This window comes from Sinohyriopsis cumingii, chromosome 15 (genome assembly GCF_028554795.1).
Source record: "Sinohyriopsis cumingii isolate HCF-2022 chromosome 15, ASM2855479v2, whole genome shotgun sequence".
NCBI classification, from domain to species: Eukaryota; Metazoa; Mollusca; class Bivalvia; order Unionida; family Unionidae; genus Sinohyriopsis; species Sinohyriopsis cumingii.
In genome coordinates this window covers 18,886,605-18,905,418 of record NC_142975.1, presented here as the reverse complement: position 1 = coordinate 18,905,418, position 18,814 = coordinate 18,886,605, and the positions used below count along the sequence as shown (strand labels likewise).

Here is an 18,814-nt window from a genome sequence, read left to right as displayed (position 1 = left end):
AAAAGTACTTGAATTTCGCAAATATTTTGATGAAAGTCGGGAAAAACCCGGTAATTTTCCGCCACCACTTGACGCCCGAAAAAAAAGTAATTGAGTAGTAACTAAGCTGATCGTGAGTTAAATTTATCAGCTCTAACCATAATATTCGGAGGGTGCAGTATGGATCATTTGGTTGCTTGCAATAGACATATATGCTCAGTCAGTCCAAACGCCCAGTGGATTAGATTCGTCTAATAGACTTTCATTTTCAAAGTCAGCTCGATATCCGTATCTTTCCTTACATGGAAATCAGTCTAGCATCACACGAGGCCAACATGGTGGTGGCAAAACGTAGCCACTTACGGGATGGCCTAGCAAACTCTAAACGTTGTTAGTTCAAGTGATACTTGCATGAAATGGATATGAAAATTACAATTTTCTCAGAAATTGTGAGTATTAAAATCATTATATCTATAATCTGCTGAAAGACAAGATAAAACTACGTCGTTGATGAAATGTGATCTGATACTCGCGATTTGCATTGCTAGTCGCACGAGTACTCAAATCTAACAACCCACATTTTCAAATGTTGTAGAGGAAAAAAAAATTATTAAATGAAAGTTGTATATAGGTTGTAATAAACATAAAAAAAAAAACGAAAGAACACAAAATTTTCCATATTTATATATTCTGAGAACAACTTTTGTAGTTTTGTTGTATCACGTGACTACCACATTGACATGTACTCTCTGCTTGATAAATCAGATTGGCCAGATTGCTGGCTTTTTACAAAAACTATCTGACTTTAATTTAATATAATTTAATTTCTGTACAACAACATTATAAAGGAGTTCGTTGTTGATATCACGTGACTATTGGACTTCCGATGTCGTCATTTGAGATCTGTGAAGTCATGTGCCAAGTAAGGTAAATGGTCAGGTTTCATCCACACCGTAGTTTCGTCTTATCTCTCAGCGGATTAACGACATAACGATTATAATACTTGCCATTTCTGAAAAATAAATCTTTTCCTGTCGATTTCGTGCAGGTATGAGTTGATATAAGATAAGTTTAATTGGTTTTAGGCCCGCTGGTAAGCGACTACCATATGTGGTTACCGCACAGTGGCGGCAAATTCCAAATTTTCGATATGTAGTTACAATGACCCAACACCCCCAACATAAATGTCCAAATATGAGAAATGGGATGGGAATAGTCTGACGAAGCTCGGATTAGAAAATCGACTGCTATTCGTTTAAAGCCAGATTTGTAGCCTAAAATGTTGAATATCAGAGCTGAAATGAAAAATTGTCGTCCTTTGTATTATATATTAAAAAAACGATACGAGCCCCTGTATCAATACAGGTTTGGAGACTGGTTTAACGAATTACAAGAAAACAAATTGATTGTACAGAAAATTCAGTCCGTGTTTATACAACAGTGTATCATTTTGAAGGTCGTTTGTCAAAATTAAATTCAACCCTTTTGAAAATGTTTTAAATGATGGATTTTTAACCAGATCGTCTTAAGGAGATTAGGTTGTTTGAAAAATCTTGTTTGGGATTTTATTGGAACATAAATTCAGGGTTAAACTCTTTTCGTTACAAGACAAGATTCCAATTATTTGTGTTTATTGTTTTTTTTATATATTGTAATAGGAAATGTTACTTTCTACGAGATGCATATATATATATATATATATATATATATATATTATATATATATATATATATATATATATATTGCTATAGAATTAATGGTTTGAAATTAAACAAAATATAATGTATGTACATTATGTTGTTCCCACTTAGCAATGTAATGCAACAAAATGAAGTTAGAATTTTTATTCTGTACATTGAAATGACTTTACATGCCAATTTATAGGAATATAATCAAACTTGTTTCTTGTGATACATTTTGTGATTTTGTACATGATCATCTTTTCTGTTTTGGAGAGTCTTGAAAGAGAAACATCTTTAGATTTAGAAATGCATATTCTATAATCTAAATTGTTCTTAAATTCCATTCAGTAATGGTCATATGTGAACCTTGAAAAAGTAATTTCATCCTGGAAAACCTCGGGAATTGACCTGGAAATTTATCTTTAGAAAAGCTTGGGAACCATGTGTTAAGTGTCAGGTATGTATGACATTTAGAACCAATGCAAATAAAGTAAATGAAACGTGGTTAATAAGATGACATTTACATTTTTATGTAATTTGCATTTTATTTTATTTTTGATAGACTGACAACATGTTTTCAGTGGGGGGGGGTACTTGCATTATCGAATCTGCTCAGCAACACCATTTACCTGTAAAAATTTGCAGTTATAAATTTGGGTCTGCTTTTGCCATATTTACTTGCAACACTGATATAAATTGACCAGTGGCCCAATGAAAAAGACGGTCCCTAATTGTAAAGCACACGCAAACACAACACTTGAGACGGTTGGAATTGGCCCAGGGTGGTTGGTTGGTCTGAAGCACTCGCTTTTACTGATCACTGCCATATAACCTCAGTCCTCGTGGGTTCGAGTGTCTTGCTCGGCCAGTGTGGGTATAAAGCTTGCCGGTACTTTCCCTTACTTGGTTCATACCAAAGACTTATAAAAATGGTACTCACTAGGCGTTCTGCATTAAGAGGTTAGTGATAGGACTGGTCAGCCTGGTGTTAGGATAATGTGACTGGGTGGGACATCATGCAGCATGTCTGCGGCATGATGCCCAGTGCTAGACATCACTATAAACTGCCACACTGCAGATATCATAGCGATATGACTGAAAAATTGTTAAAGCTACGTTAAAAATCCTAATCACACACACACACTGTCACGTTTACCCCGACCCAGAGTAGCCCCAGTTTGAAACATGTATAATCAAGGTAATTCTGACAAGCCATTGTTCGATGTTAAACATTGCCGCAGGCTACCACTAATTCATTACGTAAGATTGCCGTGGCTAGAAGTGGAGAGCCAGACCTAGGAGCTGCGAGGCCGCCAGATAGCCAATTATCACCTAGATGTGGAAACGTTTGTCCAGATCAAAAGAAGTTGCACGAAGAAGTGGGAGTGTCTTAACTTTTTTCCCTGCAGACAGACAGCCAGGTTGAACTGGCCGCTAAGACGATTGGACAGGGTCACAGCGCCACCCAATCAGAATCGAGATAGGGGAGAGACCCTGATTTGGCTAGAATGATATCTCCACGTCCTCCGGCAAGAATTAGTTCGCTAAGAGAGATTGCCAGAGGAGGATAGCATAACTCCGAACCGCCATTCGTTATTGGCGGGAATATCTTAGAACAGGAAATTCTGAGTACAGACAGTTTCAAATAAGGTCAGTGAGCTAGTTGTTCGGTCTTTGCGGAATGCGACTGCATTTTTAATTATAGGTCGTATGTATACTTTATTATTACTAGAATCGTAGTACGAAGAATTACTTTGTGGTGTTAATATGTTTGCATATTTTGAAGAAATGAGTTGATATTTGTAAAGAATTATATAGCTTGCTAGCCGTCGTAAGAGTTAATATTGTAATTCGCTATGTGGGTATTTTATAGTAGACTAGCACATGTGTTCATGTGATTATAGATTTTGCCATTGTTGAATATTTGTGTAATGTACAGACATGCGTCTGATTGTTGTCAGATTGTAGTACAATGAGATTAAATATATGTGTATATACTGATGTGATGCAATTTATTGATGTCTGTACAACAATTCGCTGATACCGTGTTATTATGCCATTGTGTAATGTACAGACATGCGTCTAATTTTTGTCAGATTGTAGTACAATGAGATTAAATATATATGTGTATATACTGATGTGACGCAATGTATTGATGTCTGTACGACAATTCGCTGATACCGTGTTATTATGCCATTGTTTATCCTGCAAGAAGTGTGTGGGAATTTCAATGTGTACGCATGCTTGACAGAAACCATGATAGCCTTATCTGATGATTAATTGTTGATCTAGTTTGAGGTGAGATTCGATAAAGCATATGTTAACACCTTGTGGTTTTTCACAGGAAGCTTTGAGGGACAGACCAGTTACAGTTTGGTCCCATAGTCTCAGATAGAGAGATGGAGGAAAGGAGAAGAAAGGAGAGAAGTCAGGAGAAGTTGAAGTCTAGGAGGAAAAGGGGAGAGAAGGGAGGAAGAGGAAATTGGGAACGAAATTGGAGGAGGAGATAGTCGAGAGGGAAACAGAGTCGAAGGAGGTGTTGGAGGAATGGAAGGAAGGAAGGAATTAGCGGGAAAGAAAGATGAGTAGACACAAGGACGGGGGAAAATTGAACTCACACTGTAAATCACGGGATGAATTAGGCTGTCACTTGGTCGAGGGAAAGACGGGTGATTGAGAGTTTATTGTTTTAAATTATCGAATTTATTAAATTGTTATTAATTGAATTTCATCATCATGTTCTGTATAATTTAGCCATCGGCATTGCTGATTGGGGGCTCAGAGCTGTAAATCTACCTCATCACTAATTTAACTTTCTAACCCCACGAGCCAGGGTGGAACTTTCATCATAATTTAATTAATATATATTGGAAGAACCCCACCCCAATGCGTGCAGCCATCACACACACCCTTGCTTGGTGGTTCTTACTAGGGTTTTCCTGGGTTCTTTCACCACAGCTATACTAACCACCATGTATAGTCTGTCAAGTGCTGAAAAATGACACTCTAGAGGTCTCCTCCTATATCATTAATTACCTTCATATTGATAAATCAATTTGAACATTATCAGGTTTCCACCACCAATATCCTGTTATCATTATTATCAATGATTTATCATTTTAGTTCTTTATTCAGTACATAGACTGTGCCCTAATCAAGAAACTGCACAAACATGACTAATGTATTAAAGGAAAAAAATATATACTCGGTCCATAGTTTTATTACATCAGTGGCATTTGAATACAACAAACTGTCCATTTAGGAAGAATCGGCCTTTAATGTCTCAATTTTAATGACACTATGGATTCAACGTTAACCTGACCCACAGATCAGAAACAATTTTCATTTTGACACACACAAAAAATGTAACATCTAATTGGCTAGTGTAATATTTCTAACCAAACTTTTGAGTTGGTTGATAGTGGAATTGCGACACATGCATTGTAAGGCATAATACAGCACCACAAGAAAGGTTATAGGATTAAATGTGTCAGCAGGGTTTCTTATAAACAAGCGATAAAAATACAAAAACACAAAGATGAGATGGTGAACATATCCAATCAATGAGGGATGTAAATGGTGTGTCGATGTCAGAATATTGGTTGTTGTGTTGTTGAGTGTGTGAATTATTTGTATCCTTTAAGACTGGTGTTGTTACACAGATGGAATAGTCTTCTTTTATTACAGTGGAGTGACTATTGCTCTCAAGTATTTTTATTTGAATCCCTGTTGAAAATACACTTTAAGAGTGAAGAAAGGTAGCATTTGGATGGAGAGTCAAACAACTACAATGATGATCATGCTGACTTTGATTGGTGTAAGGCTTTTGCACAATTAAACAAAGGAAAATCAAATAAAAAGGAAAGTTTGTTTTTGGTAATCATAAATTACTTATAACAAACGTTATATCAAGTGACACAAGACAGTTAATTTTCAGCAACTTTGGACCACAATTTCTACAGCATGCAATTTAAGAGCTCTTTAAATACCTTTCCAAATATGCATATTTATTTGCACCTAATTTGGGTAACAATTAAATGTTATATTCTATGCAACCTAGTAACACATATATGCAAACCAATAAAGGATACAACACACAAAAATATGGCTAGTACCATGAACAGCACAAGTTCTTTATGTATTCAGTAGGAACATGGTTGACCAATGAGTCTCAATGACGTGGACCTTTGGTCAAGATATGTGGTCTTCAGATAAACTTACATGGCAGAAAACATTCTTTTTCTTGTCAGACATGCCATGATCATATTTCAGCCTTTTATACCCCAAATCTAATGGTTACATTGAGAGTAGCGTTTTGGAAGATTTGATATACAAGCTTGACTCAGAAGACAGCGAAACTCCCAACTCTAGAAAATTTTAAGATGATCTTAGACGTAAAAGACCCGAAAATTATCCATGCAAGGAGCAGAACATTATTGCTGGTTTTGGCAAATATCACACATGATCGGTCTACATCAGTCAGCTCCAAAGTCCAACAGAAATGGTGATGATGTTACACTATACACCAAGAAGAGCAAGCAAACAATTATGATAAATCAGTTTATCATGTACAGGCTGACCATTGACTAAAAAGTAGTTCTCTGCTTTTTTTTCTTCTGACATTATTGGTCACCGGTGGCACAATTAAAAGCAGAGAACTACTTGTTGGTCTAAGGCTGACAGTAGTTTTTTTTTTTAAAATGCCCTTTTGCCCACACTTGATTGACCACAGGGGTTTCTTACAAATGAAATTAAGAGTATCAGTCAGTGGAAGGGGTTGGGCAAACCTGTAGCAGGTGTTATGTTGTTACAGGTTTGGCCATCCCACCCCAACCCCTGCCCTCTATCCCCTGTGCATTTGTGGGCTACTGGCAGTGCCATTATGTCTCATAGGGTGGGTGGATGTTGTACAACAGAATATCATATATAAAGGCCTTAATATTTGAAAATGCTAATGGTGTTGCATGAAACCAGTTGCTATTTATCATAGACTCCGTGATGTAAATTTAAACTATCGGACTGTACTTGATTCAGTTTAGCAATGATATTCACAACTGTAGCAGTGTAAAATTTTACAATGGCATCAAAATGAGACAAAGTTAGAATTTCTTTTACATCAACAATTTTGATGCCATTTGTACTAGCATGCAGAACAACAATATTCTTTGAAGCTCAAAAATATTTTTTTAACTTATAAACAGTATAAGCATAAGTTAACATAGGATAGCAGATGTAGTGATATGATACTGTACTTGATTCAGTTTAGCAATGATATTCACAACTGTAGCAGTGTAAAATTTTACAATGGCATCAAAATGAGACAAAGTTAGAATTTCTTTTACATCAACAATTTTGATGCCATTTGTACTAGCATGCAGAACAACAATATTCTTTGAAGCTCAAAAATATTTTTTTAACTTATAAACAGTATAAGCATAAGTTAACATAGGATAGCAGATGTAGTGATATGAAGATTAGTAAGTCAGGAGTAGTAACATTTAATCTATGTGACAGTTGTGAAATTCTAATTTTGTTCATAGACCCCATGGCCAGTCTCGACAAGAACAGCAATGCATCTGAGGGAATCAGACACTTCACGAATTTACCACCTCAACTCCACAGTCCAAGTGGCTATCAAGGGTAACCATCTTTAAAGTTTAAACACATGCAGTGTCAGTTTTCTGCTGGGGCTGCGTTATTTACATTTATAAAACAAGATTTTTTTTCTTCATAGATAGTAGATTCTGTTTTTAATGCATGAAAATAGAGAGCCCCACCCCTAAATTTGGAAGATGAAATTCCTAACATAGCTGTTTGGCCTTGTGACTGTCAAAGGCTTCATCAGTTATGTTCATAAAAGTTCTGTATCTGCTATCAGAAATGAAGAAAAGCATTTATATAACAGTTTGCTGAAATTTGAATTGCATGTCATCAAGTCATCAAAAATATTAGTGCTTAAAAGGTGTGATAGAGCAAATCAAGTGTATTTAATTCTTGAAATGCAGTGGGATATAGGTGTTTTGACACAGAAGTCTGGTTAGGTATCACTGCATGAGGAGGGTGATGAAATGCAGTGGGATATATAGGTGCTTTGACACAAAAGTCTGGTTAGGTATCACTGAATGAGGAGGGTGACATGGTGCTTGATTTTTCTGCAATGCTTTTTGCTGCTTTTTTATGTGTAATGTTCTAGTTTTTCATTCAAATATGTAAAACTCAGTCAATTTCATGCCTACATACATACAGTGTTTGTAGATTTGTTGATGTTATAGGGCTTGAACATTTTTAATCATTGCTTGTCATACTGGACAAAAGATTATTGTTATGTTTTTTTCTATATTTAAGTTGCTTTTCTTCACCCATCCCTCCTCTCATCCGAACAAGTAGATGCATTTCTTTGTCTCCCCACCCCATATCTAAATTTATTCGCTACTACATAATGCTCATATAATGCATTGAGATGGAGTTTTCTTTGGCATTTTGGAATAGGGCCTGCACTCATCAGTTTGGAAAAAGGTATGATTAAGTGGAAATAAAACTTGTACAATTGATGAACTTGGAGATTCTGCAGGATTTAGATATACTTTACATTTGGACTGGGTCTCATTCACATTAGGATTTGTACTGATAATTGGACACCTGAGGACACCCAAAAAAATATCCCGTTTATAGCTTTCAGTTAAAATCATGTTTGCTGTTTGTTTCATTGTACATGCACAAGACATTTTTTTTACTTGAAGGCTTGTTGAAAGGTTTATGTGAATATTCCTTAACAAAAATCTTTTTTTGGGGGTTGTAGTCTTAGCAATTATTCTGTTTCTTTTCGCTTGCAAAATTACAATTATTTCTTTACTGCTAAATTATTAGGAACAGTTGAAGTGTTTTGTGTGGTCTTCTTGTAGTTGTTTCACGGTCCAATAGAATTACATCAAAAAATTTAGCCAGGCTTCAGTCTGTTTTTGTAAAATGAATTTTATTTACAGTTAGAAAATTGTGACAGTTTAAATGTTCTCCTGGCACATATTTACAGTACTTGAAGATTTAATCGTAGACAACTTAAAAATAATGTTTACTTTGTCAGTACTTGCTTATGATCAGATATTCAGAAATCTGCAGAGAAATTTTTCATTATTTAAATAAAATAATTGTACTGAATTAATTTTCGAATTTTGTTTTCTCTGCAGAGTGCTATTCGTGATGCCCAGAAAAGTGGGGAAAAGGAGTGATTAGTCTGGAAGGCCACCAGTGAAACTGGTCACAAGTTAAAGTCAGCTAGCATGATGTGGGTCAGTTGATCATGTGACATACTATAACTCCTTGATAACAGGAGGGTGACAAGGTTCATAAACATAGACTGCTGGATATGTGATTGCCATCTTCACTAGCCAAGGTTCAAAACATGATATGATAACCCTATCTACACCCTTTCAGGAGACAGCAAAAAAAACTAAACTTTTTGCTTCACTAATGAGAAGAAAGGGAAAGATAAAGTTTTTTTGTCTCTCCAGCAGCTACATTTCTTACAGTAAATTAAGTTTCTTATGGTATTTTTAAAGATAGCAGAATTGATTTATCCATTGGGCATTGATGATTTCTTTATCAATCAAGGGACCATATTATTGTTTTAACATAAGTTGCTATTGCTATCCAAATGTGCATTATCATTTCCATTTTTCATATTTGCACAAATTAATATTTATATTTTCAGATGCATCTCTGAGGAAAACAAGGCAGTGAATGGCTTCATTTGAACATATGTTAAAGTGTTGTATGGATTGGCAGACACTGGAGTAATAAATGGTATGCACAATTAAAGATCTAGGTTATGTAAGTGTAGGTATTGTGTCTTGAATAAAACAAATGATTTTTATGAACTTTGAAACTCAAGATAAATCATATAATACAGCATTATGTGGTACAAGTCACAGAAAAGGTAGAAATTGTCTCTCTCACTGAAAACTCTTTGCTAGCTAAAAGAGTTGAAAAGTTTGAAGATGAATCAATGGCATTAGACTTAAGAGGTTCCACTGGAGAAAGATATTTGGTTGTGGGTTTTTTTGGAGGACATTTTTTGCAATATCTTTTGTTTTCAGAATATGTTTTGTAGATTATTTTAAAGGTATGATGATAAGTAAATATCTAAGAAATATTGGTGATCTTAAAAGTGTATTTTGTTGTTGTAGCTGCATTGATTCATACATTGCAAAGTTTGCAATAATTAACATTAGAAAGATCAGCAAGATATAAATTAAAATATGACACGTTAATAACTTGGAATATATGAAGGTCAGTGGAAAAGATACATTTATTGAATTTTGGAGACAAAGGGTGGGGATGAGAGGACCACTTTTCCAGTAACTGTTTGATTTATTTTTATATAAAAAAAATATTTTATTTTACCCTTACCTCTCAGATGAATTTGCTTTTTAATACATTTTTTAAATCAGCAGTCCCTGGGCGGGGGGGGGGGGGGGAGCATTGGCACAAACTTTGCATGAAATTCATAGTAATTTGGAGTCTTTTTCAGATGTAACTGAGACACACTTCCAAAGCTATAAACAAAAGGCAAGAAAAACTTGACAAGATATGGAAGAAAGACAAAGGTAATCTCCTTATAAGGACTGATTCTCACTATTTCCAACCCCAGACAAATGTCACTGTGCAGGTAAATAACTAAAAACCTATCTGTATTCATATTGCAGAACTAAATGTCAAAATGTAACTAAATTAAATCTTATTTTGGAAGAATGAACTATTTTCAGTTATATATATATATATATATATATATACATATATAGTCAATTCCTGACTAGAATGTAATTAATGATCATTTATAAACAAGATAGAACACAGGTAACTTTTGTCCATGAGTGTAAATTCCATTTTCAGAAAAAGAGTTATAAATAAGTTGTTTATTTGATTTCAAGTTTTAGACTGAGCTTGATAATGAACCTGTTTACAGTCTGAGGTAATTTTCCATTGGGATGGTTGAGTATTCTGTCATATGTCACATGGAACTGTGATGTCACATGGGATTGAATTGCAGCATAGTTGTAATACAGTTGTGGAAATGTATATAAGGAGATAAGTGAACAATTATTCCTATTCCTGTTTCTGTTCTTGTTTAATTATCAGCCTGCAAGTATTTACTGCTGACAGTGCTTAGATTTAATTTGAGGGGACTCATTTACTTAAGTTATTTGCTGGAATTACAAAGTACTCATATGACTGTTTGGACTAAACAGTGTTTTAGGATTATTGTGAATTCATTCAGAGATGTTCTGGACAATACCATTGTGATACATCAAGACTTTGTACTTTAACACATTCAAGGCTACTGGCACATCAGGATGTGCAAGACCTGAAATTCATTTAGAACACTCATATTCTTTAGACTTGTGATATAATTATTTTGGAATTAATTCACAATACTGTAAGTTCCTCTTTAATTTTCATATTATAATTTAGATATTTAAAATACTTGTTAAGATTTATGAAACTTGTTGACTTTGATTATTTCTGTTACATAGTTTAAGACCATATAGTCGTAAGAATATATTGTAACCACTATTTTAGCTTGAAAGAGATTGTAGTATATGTTTTGCTGATGTCTGTTTGCCAAGCCTATCCTGAATCCATATTAGCTATCTAGCACAACAGCTATTAAATTTAAAGCCATGAAATTTTACACACACGATAATGGTCATAACTAGGTGACAGCAGTTTTTGGGATTTGAGATTGTTAAGTCTGCAGTAATACAAACATTACAGTAGTGAAAGCTTATTATATGCTAATTGTTTTCTGTTAACTTTACATTGTCAAAATCATTCAATATTACCCGATACTGAACTTGCGTGCAAATACACATATTGCATTCACGTGCATAAAGGAACTACTTTCTATTGTAAACAAACAATGATGCAGATGCCAGCACTTTCGATTTGTAAACAAATCATGTACACTCGCTTAAGAGACACTTTATGTTGTGGTTGTTTAAATTTGTTTCTGAATGAACTAAAACAGATGTTTCGTGGACTGCCACATACCAGCTGCTTTGGCACATTCCGCGTTAACTTTGTTGATACAATGTTTCAGATTTAGGCTAGCTATAGTATACAACAGATGCAAAGAAAAGGTCCTTACAAATAACATACAAGTGACAAGTCATATACTGTGTTCTTTAGCTGGTGATAAGAATGGCAAAAAAATATACTTGCAGTTTTACATCCTGAATTTCCTCAAAATGTACTTTCTTAGTCCTGCAGATCCGAATTACATGAGGTTCTCAATCTTGATTACACATTTCGAAATTGTATTGTAATTTTGATGATAAGTGCAATTACATCCTCCTTACTGCACTCAAAATGAAATAAGCATTAAATTAAATAGCATCTTTTTGATAATTGCAATTGAAAGACTTCAAATTTTTCCCACATTTATGATTTCAAACATTCAATGACAGAAACAGAAACATATTTGCAGATGTCAACACACTTCTCCCTCGCTTCTTCAATCCCGTGTATTTTATGTGGAATTGTCAAATATAAATCCAAGAAATGTCATAGAATCGAAAAAAAATACCAAAATCTGTTCATTCCAGATCAAATGGAAAAGTTGTTGCAGTGCGCATTCATTCACAATATGACTCCAAATTTCAATTTTAACTAGACATGCCATTTTCTTTTGAAAGTTATGTCAAGCAGGTGACTAAGTTCAAATTTATCTGGGCGGAGTTATGTGCGCAGTAATAATGTTGTTGTTTTGTAATGATGAATATGCGCTTGTGTATTTAGTTTGGAATACATCATACATTCAGTTACTTTGTTTCGTGTAGTGTATTTTGTTAATATTAATTAAGCATTAGGTAGAATAAGAAAAATTAGCATATAATAAAAAGTTTACTGCATTTGTATGGGAAAATATGAACTCGTTTTGTCGGATGGATATACTGCTCTTTCGTGCAGTATTTCCATTTGAAAAAACTTTTTCATATTTTCCCATACAAATGTAGTTTAAACCTATAAATACTGGTTGTTTTGCCATTTTTTTTAACTTTGTCCTTTATGGTCAGGTTTCTTATAGTGCTGAGGACCAACATGTTTAGACATAAACAAAATTTCAGTAGATGTTTAGTCTTAAAATAATAGTTCAGAAATAGGTTTTGAAATGAAACATTTCTCGGTTTGACCTGGAATCATGAAACAAATTTAGTCTAATTTCCAACTTCAGTTTGTGATTTTGCTCTTCAGTCCAAATATAGCAAATATAAAGAATAAAAATTATGTCTTAAAAGTTGGAATGTCTTAAGTTCAAACTTTAGCCGTATTCGTGATTCTTGTAATTACACATGTGTTGCAAGCAGCTGCAGAAAGAGGAGATGAGATAAACAAGACATTTAATTTTTGCTTCTAATTTTGTGTATAGGTTATTGTTTTGAAAAAAATCACTCTCCCATAAATATATAGCAATGGCAATTTAATTGTGTGCAGAAATAAATACCATCTAATTATTAATATTGGTGAACATAAATTGTTTCGTATTTACACTTTTGTCTCTTTGTATTGCAGAAGCTGCATTGGAGACTAAATGCTTTAAAAGGCAAAATCATATTGAAATGCAGAACAAAAAGAACAAATTTAAAAGGTTTAAAATATTGATAGCATGAGTTCAGAGGAGGAGAGGCAAAGTGGGGATGAGACTCGGTTTGTTGTTAAGTCACTTCCATGGCACTCAGAAGAGTTTGGGGCATTTTAACTGACTTTGATACAAAAGCGAAAACATTGCAGTCCAGTCAGTCAAAGAGGCAGGAGATAAAGAGAGTCATATCTTCTCCATGTACAGTCACCATAAATGAAGGGGAATCTTGGACATTCTGTTGATGCTGTTTATTTTCGGAGATTTGTGTCATATTTTCCACTTGGAAACTGTTTCACGTTGTTTTGTTCTTTTCTTTTTATTGTGTCCTCTCAAAATTTGGTTTTGCATATGCTAATACACTTGGATACAAAGAGTAGATGTACCATATATGATCATAGTTACACTGCCCAAACATGCAGAAGCAGTAAAATAGAAATGTTCAGTTTTATTGGTGTGTGTGTGTGTGCATCAACTGAAAATACTAAACACTGCTTGAAAATTAAATTTACATCAAGTTTCAAAGTAACTTTATCCTTGTGTAACCTTGTCCATCAAATTATTAATTTTGCTGGAAGCAGATTAATGATATGTGATCACAACAAAATTATTGTTTTGAAAAACTCTCAACATTGATTAACTAAAAAAAACTATTATAACACAAGTGCTTGTGTCATTGTTTTCAGTTCAGAATTGGCATATGGAGAAGAGAGGATCTTAATTACACACAAAACAGTTTAGTAAAAACTGGCAAGTGAGCAAATAATTAACAGTTTAGACTAGAATGACAACTTAATGACATTAAAAAATATTTTAAATCTTGAAACAAAAGTGATTATTTCTCTTAAAAATATGTATCAGTTTGTGTTAACAAGCATGTTGTTTTATATTATAATGTCAGTTTTGATAGAAGTTGCATCTGAGTGCCTGCAGCATAATTGTTATTAGCATAATTGTAATTGCATGAAAAGAAATTGGTATGCAAACGCAAATATTGCACACTTTGATGTTCATTTGAACAAATGATGTTGAGATTTCTGCATCATTTGAGCATATTTTAAAGGATGGGCCATATGTCAAAATGCAGCAATGAGGTCTTGTTTTCACTAGCTGCATTTCTAAAACCTGATTCTTTTAATGGTTTCATATTTTTAAAATAGTTTGGTATGGTGAACTGCATATAGCTCTTAAAGTTTTTTTTTAACCATATTACAATTAGACTGATGCAAAAATTTAATAAAATCTTTGGTAAAAGTGAAATAATATACAATAATGAAAATCATGTCTACACAAATTGCTGCAGTAATTTCTCCCTATTTTTAATTCTTGGAATTGAAGTCCCAGGAACTTTATCTGCTTTTAAAGAATGGTCCTGCTGTCATTTCCACACAAGGGGCCTGCACCCTCAGCTCCAGAACCCTCCCTCATACTGTGTCTGAAGCTGAAGACTTTTTGAAAAAGTTCAGGAACCTGGTTAACATTTAAAGTCAAGAAAATTTTGGCATCTCGCTCTGTAGTATGTAAAATTACGTTTTAGTTTCATTGAAAGAGTTGTTAATGGTATAGGAAGTGGATTAAAGTTGGTGAGATGAGAAATGACAAAGTTCATCACAATTAGAAATGAATTTTTCAAAAAATTTCCAAGTTTAACAGGAATTAAATTATGACCATTCATATGATCTAATAATGTGTGGAACATTTGCCAACAATGTAGAATTATGACTTGGATTATAAAGCATTCCTTTACTAAAGTTCTTAAGGCATAACCAGAGTTCAACTTCACAGCAAGTAATTTTAACTTGACTAATCCTGGTGAAGTTTTATATCAAAATGTTCAGTAATATACTTGTGGAACTGTGACTTTGTTGCATAATTTTATTACACTGAATTTTCACTTTTTGTTGTGGCTGTTTAATTAGTGACTATGATTTCAGTTCCAAAGACTTGAAAGTTCTGTCTTTTCAGGAAGTGTTAGGTCATTTTTACTTAATACAAATATTTTGCAAGTACAGATATTTTGTTTAGAACTTTAATACTGAGATAAAATGCATCTTTGAAGTTGATGGGAGTTTTGCTTATGATTGATAATTATATTTTGATATGCTGCTGCCAGAAATAAACCATTGTTGAATTTAACTGTGCTTTTAATTTTCACCTATATAGACATACCTTCAAACTGATTATTTCTTGTGTGTGTGTGTGTCTCTCTCTCTCTTTTTCTCTCTGTATACAATTAACAGCATCAGACCACACAAAGCATATATAGTAACTCAATGACTATGAAGTTTTTCAAAGCAAGAAGATTTATTTGATATTTTAGTGCAAGTATTAAAAAAAATCTAGTGTTGCACTTCCATGCAGCCAAAATTTAAGAGTTTATTGGTATTGGGTAATAGAGAAATAATTTATTTAATGAGCATTTTTAATGCACTGCTTAAATATCTACTAGTAAATTTGAGTATAAGACCTTAAATTTGGAAATTTCTAATCTGAAATAATTCCAGTGCAGTTAATGTGGGTTTTCATTAAACTAAACACATCCACATATTTAATATATTTACTTGAATGTACAGTTAATTTACATAAATGGTATATTGAATTAAAGTATGAAATTTAAATGTGATATAATCAAATTAAATCCAGATTTAATTAAAACATAATTAAGGTTTATAACAAAATGCTCTTTTTTTACCTGAACTATTCATACATTTACTCTCAAATAAATCTCATATTTATACACATTTATTACTTAATTTAAATTTGTTTAAATTCATGAAGTTAAGGAAAAGTTACTTATACATAATAAATCACACATTTACTTGGAATTTATTGAGCATTTCATTTTTCATTTAGTGGCTATGCTCTCATGGACTTGGAGTGACCATCATTATAAAAAAATTAGAAAAGCAAAAACATTGGAAAAATAAATAAATACCTGTCTCACAATTGTTCAGAAAGAAAATTATTAGATCATTAAAATTCATTGAACACTTTTGATACTGTCCTACTATTTGATATTGTTATACCATTTTATACTGTCATATCATTTGATTCTGCTATACCATGTTATACTGTCACGCCTTTAGGTGCTGTCATACCTTTGGATACTGTCGTATCATTTAATGCTGTCATGCCATTTTATACTGTCATACATTTGTATATCCTTGCCTCAGCCAATACACAGGACTATTACAAGCGTATTTTGCACCCTAGGTGAACCTGCCACCCCGACATTGCTTATTATAACTGTTCATTAGTATTGTATTCAACCAAAAGGGTCACTTTACCAAGCAAATTCAACCTGGCTAGAATCCCACTAGAAGTCATTGGCTTTCCCAGTTTCCAAGGACTTCTTTGCAACTACTCTTTTAAACTGAAAATTCCAATGTGCCCAGACTATAAATAATTTTCCTCTAATCCATGCACGACCACAAGTATCACAACTACACATTTACACCACAACTTCACAATTGCTTGCCAACCTCACAACTGCATGGTTTTACCTTCTTACTTTTCTGTAATGTAGCGCCAGAATTTCACACCATGAAAATATACAACTGTATCACCAAATACTAGGAAATATTTTCTATCTCAACTATCCTTGAATCAGTCAAGTCATGATTTGAAGCCTCATTTTGCCTTTAACCTTCTACCATATTTACCATAATAGCAACAATAAAAGTTGTCTCCAGATAACATAACAGTCCCTTCTCAATTATTCTATTGTACAATTTACCAGTCCCCATCACAAATACTGCACATGGGCCTGCTCAATCAATCCACATAATTAGATTTTAATAATGACTACTTGGATCTAGGGACAATTGCAGCTCTGGCCTGAACTCACTATGAAATTAAACCATGCCATTCTGGAATCTCATCAACACTGCACTCAGTGATGTTTACCTCTAGCAACTGGCAAATTATTTGGGCTGAGGACTATTTCCCCAACATTGATTTCCCTGAATCAAGTAATCACAAAAATCTAATAAACCCTTAAAATATAGCCCTTTATACAAGCAGCACATACTCCAAATTTATTACATGTTTGGCATGATAATTAACGATAATACACGAATTGCCAACCTGACAGTGTACCTTGTTTTTGGCAGCCACATTGTTTGCCTATTGGGTTAAACCAGCCCTGCCTATACAGTGAATTAAACCATTAAATTGTTCCATGGTTTTATGAACACAGATTTAAAACTCTATTACATAAGTTTTCTTTGTACCTCATATTGACTTAGTAATTAGAATTACACTTCAATGCGCTCAGTCCAATAATTTGGCACTACACATTTACGGTCTGTTTCATTTATTGCACTCCATTTAATTGTGTCATTAGCAGTTTATTTCAGTAAATAGATAGCTTAGATCATACTTTCTGTATTCAAATACTCCAAACAATATATCGTGCTCACATCGGGTCTAGTTTAATTAACAAAATACTATATGCACTGCGTTGATGTATGGCACAATGAAATATTGATTTGGTTTTTAGACAATAATAAAAGTGAAATCTAAATAGGCATGCTTGCCAAACAAGGATTCATTTATTCTTCCCATTACTTTGGACAGATGTAAATGGTTGTAATCTTTTTTGTAATATCTGTCACTTGCTCCTACTGTATTAGTTCTAATACTGAAGAAAGCTGGACAATTAAAATTTAAATAGCTCCAAGCCCCCAATCAGCAATGCCAACGGTCTTGGTACATAAAAACTCAAGGTGGAAAGTATAAAAATTTAATAAAATATAACAAATGAACTTAATAATTTCCATGACAATTTCTCAGTCTCATTTCTTTCAAACTATTACAATTGTTGACCTATTACAAGCTGCCAGATATCATCACATAAATTTACAGTCTTAAGAGAGAGAGTGTTTCCTTTCCAATGTTTGACTCGGGTACTCATTTGTCACTCCTCCTGTCATCTTTGGTACTGACTGACTATTTGGATTAATGTCACTTTCGCCCATCAGGCTATGTACGATGGGTTAATGCCAGCAAAGCTGGCTGATTAATTGATCTGGGGGAAGGAATCAGTGCCTCGTCCTCCCAGGCATTTATGTGTTCAGAGAACACTTATTAATTTGGCCTGCAGGTCTTGGGACTAATAAGTCCCTAACGACCTGTATGTAGGGCCGTCATGAGTGGGAATGAATCCAACACGCAATCATGGTAAAAGTTGGATTTCAGTCTGCGATTGAATGCACCAGGTGGCAACCAAGCAGTATGTAACATCCACTGCAACTACTACTAATAATAATAATAATGATAATAATAAAGACTTTATTTAGAGAAGGTAACTCAATTAGTTACAGAACTAATCTACCTTGAGGCCTTCTATCTGTTATGTACAATATATACAGTATATACAACATGATGTGAAGAGTCTGGCTTGACTCTAAATAATTAAGTAATTTTAAAGTTCAAAGTATCAAGCCTGGAACACATTCACAGGCATCAGTGAAAACATAAACATATATAAAACATAAAATATAATCCTGCATTGAAA

General features: G+C 33.8%; 1 long non-coding RNA gene across 2 annotated transcripts; it reads left to right on the top strand.

Moving 5' to 3' along the window:
• Positions 1 to 126: 126 nt before the first annotated feature.
• LOC149781365 (uncharacterized) lies at positions 127 to 15,432 on the top strand. 2 transcript variants are annotated; one of them, XR_016414689.1, is made up of 8 exons: positions 127 to 428; positions 2,010 to 2,118; positions 4,006 to 4,330; positions 7,202 to 7,301; positions 8,846 to 8,947; positions 9,370 to 9,461; positions 10,189 to 10,264; positions 13,230 to 15,432. It is a non-coding gene; the product is annotated as an uncharacterized LOC149781365 (long non-coding RNA). The 2 variants fall into 2 exon arrangements; XR_016414690.1 differs by lacking the exon at positions 2,010 to 2,118 and having other exon boundaries at positions 4,006 to 7,301.
• Positions 15,433 to 18,814: the final 3,382 nt, after the last annotated feature.